A 4,186-nucleotide genomic window follows, 5' to 3' on the forward strand; every position below is an offset into this window, starting at 1 on the left:
TCGACTTCTTATCACTTTTAGCCATGGATAGGACTATAAGGAGGAGAGGAGAGACATGGAAGATGAGCCCTCACAATTTCACGAAAAACAATTTTCGTCACTCTGTGTGTGTGTGTGTGTGTGTGTGTGTGTGTGTGTGTGTGTGTGTGTGTGTGTGTGTGTGTGTGTGTGTGTGTGTGTGTGTGTGTGTGTGTGTGTGTGTGTGTGTGTGTGTGTGTGTGTGTGTGTGTGTGTGTGTGTGTGTGTGTGTGTGTGTGTGTGTGTGTGTGTGTATGTGTGTGTGTGTGTGTGTGCGTGCGTGCGTGCGTGCGTGCGTGTGCGTGTGCGTGTGCGTGTGCGTGTGCGTGTGTGGGGGTGGGGTGGGGGTGGGGGGGTGGGGTGGGGGGGGGGGGGGGCGCGCGCGCGCATGTGTGGGTGTGGGTGTGGGTGTGTGGATGTGGGTGGATGTCGGGAGGGGGGGGGGGGGGTCGTTTTTTGGTCGGATTCGTGCTCTGTGCATCTGCCTGGCTGCCGCTATCACGCCTCCTCACAAGAGCGAATTTATAATGATGAGTCCATTGGTCAGCATACGAGCCAGATGACGTTGAGCGCACGACTCGACACGTAATGCCTCCGTTACACCCGACATCGACACGTGCACATGTGAGCCACAGAGCTGGGATAAAGCAGATGACCCGGGTACTGGCGGGACTGTAGGTCCTGTCAGGCACCATGGACGGCTGTCTCCCCATAAATGGTTGTGCGCTGTCAAATACGGCATCCCGTCTCCACTCTTAAGCTGGTGAGAAAATTTGAACGGGGCAAAATGGAACCAGATACATTAAAAAAATAGCCGTCCTGATTACCAGGGCATGCCCAAATTAGCAGCGATCCCACGCAACCAGTGAGGCCTTTCGTTCTTAACTAGTCTATACAAACTTCATGCATTTGGCGCCCCACCACACTCACTCAAAGCATACTCATCCGCTGGCGCCTACTTCACCTCACTCATTCTTGGCTCGTGCACGGGTAGGACCCCCTACTCTTCCCTATCCCCTTTTCAGCGCCTTGGCATTATAATTGCCACGTCGACGCGAGGCCTCGTTTAGCTAAATTACATTCTGTTTTATGTGTGCCAGCCATCCAACGAAGCCACGCCTATCCCCTGTTTAACCTATATCAGGTCACTTTTTGTTATCAGCCTGGCACCGACGTCGCTGCTGGGCTGGCCCCAGGTGCACCGAAGCTGGGAGACGACTCGTTCCCTCGCCTGCCCTCCAGGGTGACAGTTCTCTATTTGGACGATGCTCCCCCACGTCTCGTCCACGACGGAGCGGCCCGCCGCTTCTTCGGCCGCGCCCACCACTCGCAGCTCCCCGCTGCTGCGCACGCACCTTCAGTGGTACTTCTGCGCCCTCGCCTCCCGTCCGCAGGAGTGAGCTTTGCAAGACATCGTCCCACGGCGTTTCCCTCAGAGGCCTGCAGGTAGACAGTGCACCTGATAGGACGGTGGAGCCCCTCGGCAGACAGTGAGCGTCCGGCATAACCTGCGTTTATGCCTTGCGGTCTCTACGCCCGGCACATTTTGGAGACTCGGCCTGACCGGCCTGTCCCATGACTTAGTCCCTTGTCGTTCATCTTATGAACATTCGTGACATGATCTCGATCTGCGCCGAACATTCCCCACCAATGGCTTCGCGTACACCGCGTCAGAACAAAACGGCTATGTCCCGACCTCGCCCGAGGCGTAGTACACCAACGGATAGGCCGTAAGGTATAAACACCAATGGATACATCAATGGACAGTAATTAGTTTTACATGTAGGAATGGTTCAAGTAACACAACTAGAATGTGACATCGTTTTATTGAGCAATTTTAGTCTTTTCATTGGCTCCGTCACCTCCGCTCTAGAAACTGCTGTGCTACCTGAAATATGGATTTTCTGCGTAGGCTAATGCATTTAATCATCAGTACTCACGCGCTTCTGATGACAAGGAGTGTACTCTGGCTTTTCCATGAAAACTAAGTTATGACCTGAAACAGTTGTAATGTAGCCGTAGAAGTCTAAGAGCGTGAAAGGAATGACAATGGCTCCATATCCTGAAGTTTTAGGACTAGTCGCAAAGTTAGAACGATTGCTAACACGTGCCGTCGGCTGCGGCATTTCCTTCACCCTGTTTTAGCTTCTTTGCACGCAGTAGAAATCTTGTCATGTGACACGATAGTAAGTGATAAACAACGTTGTTGCCAATATCCTTGTATTCTTCCGGAATTTCCCCAAAACTCCAGTGCTTTATTGATATAGGATAAAGTAGTTATCAACTGAGCACTGGTGGAGCTCTTATCTCACTGTAAATCATCTGCAGCTCTTGCAATTTGTGCGATCCAAAAATAGACTGCCCTTCAGGCTGAGCCAGTAGCCCGTGCCTTCTCGTTCGAATGTGAGGCAGCAACAGGGAAGGTCACACACGTCCAGTTGGTCATAGCTTTGCTCAGATAATTGTTTATTTTGCCACGAAGTCACTAATAATTGCTCAGTCACCGGCGACCACCTGCCGTAGAGGTTGACTTGTTCTTGATCGCAGTCCTAGATCATAGATCGCGAGTCATTTTTGAAACAAGCTGCTACATCCAATATTGGAATACCGCACCGTGTAAAGGATTGTGGCAGTCCTGCGTGTGTGACGCTCTGTCTATTGCAACAATCGATCATTCGCACTGTCGCAGCCAAACCAAAAAGTTTCAAGCAAAATGCTTACTTGCTCAGGACTGTCGTGGTGAACATCCGCAAGACGCATCCTTTGCCATGTTTTAGGTGAACCACAAATGCAGAACAAATGCCTGCCGTGAAACGCGACGTCAGCTGGAAGCACGGCGCAACATGTTTGCCGACTAGAATGGCATAGGCAGAGCTCAGAGGGCGCGTGCCCTTACAACATGGGCCGCCAAGAGAGCAACGGCGGACGCCGCTGGCTTGACTCCGCTGGACGGCCTGTTCACCCAGCTGAAGCGGCCATAGCTGGTGCGCTTGTTGAGGTGGGAGACAGCATCACACCGGCCATCGTGCCGCACGAAAATCTCTGGAAACAGTGAATCGCTCTTACTCTAATTGGCTCAAAAATCCGTCCCAACCAAGTTGGGACGGATCAACCAGCTCGCCATCAGCCCAAGCTGGTGACGAGCTGGCCAAGTCATCCCTCCAGGCGGCAGTGAGAGGTGACGAACGATATATGCGATGTGAATGCAATGGAGGGAGCCGAAAACAAGAAGGTGCACGTACCCTCCAGTCCGACGCGGCGTCGTTCCATCGCCAGGCACTCGAGCTCCTGCATGTTCATGTATGTGTTGCCATCGGTGGCACACACCGGCTTCTCCGTGTTAGGAAAAGAACACGGCTTCTGTGCTGCGCTGCACACCGACACCAGCGCCCCTGGCGGCAAAATCGGTGGCACAAGCTGATCAACACGCGTATGCACACACACGTGAGCGTAGACTCTCAGCCACAACCACTGCGTACAAAGTGGAGGACACCTGCGCGGTTTTTGAAATAACCCGCTCGCCTGACACCATAAGCTGTATCATGATTTTGTGGCAACCATATGATGTCCTATGGTACAGACATGCGTACGCGTACCACACGCGTATAGATCAAATCCAAGCAGACCGTTCTTTTAGGTGGGCCACGTCATGGTATAGCATACTAAGAATGATGATAAAGCCCATAGTACACCAATGTAACGTGCTGGAAAAATACAGCATTAAGGAGGGATACAGGTGTAACCAACTAATCGGGAGAGGGCACAGCCTTTACTACCGGCGAATGCTGTATGAGCTCCGCAGAGATGGGGTACGTTTCAAAACAATTTCCATCCCTTGGGCTGCGACATAGTGTATCAATCTGTTCGTTATGCACATGTACGCTACAGCATTCACGAGGACATGACTGAACATTCGTTACAAAATGAGCGACAGGTACTTACCAAAGACAAATAAATGTATCATCTGTCCTTTTCGACCGAACTGGTATGGAGGCCCAAAAAACAATCAGCGATTCAATTCTTGCCTTTACGATTATCTTCTACTGAAGCTTTCAGAACGTGCTCTGGCGGAAGGCCATTCAATTGAAAAAGCCATGCAAATGGTATGAGCAGCTGTATGGGCTTTGTGGTAACTGTTGTCCGCCACGCTAGCCACGCCGCATCCATC

At 51.7% G+C, this 4,186-nt stretch overlaps 1 long non-coding RNA gene across 1 annotated transcript; it reads right to left on the reverse strand.

Annotated features, from left to right (window-relative positions):
- Positions 1-2,233: 2,233 nt before the first annotated feature.
- Positions 2,234-4,186, reverse strand: LOC119099297 (uncharacterized). Its single transcript, XR_005094335.1, has 3 exons — positions 3,961-4,186; positions 3,261-3,410; positions 2,234-3,060 (listed from the first exon to the last, which is right to left on the reverse strand). It is a non-coding gene; the product is annotated as an uncharacterized LOC119099297 (long non-coding RNA).

Source organism: Pollicipes pollicipes, unplaced genomic scaffold (assembly GCF_011947565.3).
Source record: "Pollicipes pollicipes isolate AB1234 unplaced genomic scaffold, Ppol_2.1 Scaffold_4740;HRSCAF=5597_pilon_pilon_pilon, whole genome shotgun sequence".
NCBI lineage: Eukaryota > Metazoa > Arthropoda > Thecostraca > Pollicipedomorpha > Pollicipedidae > Pollicipes > Pollicipes pollicipes.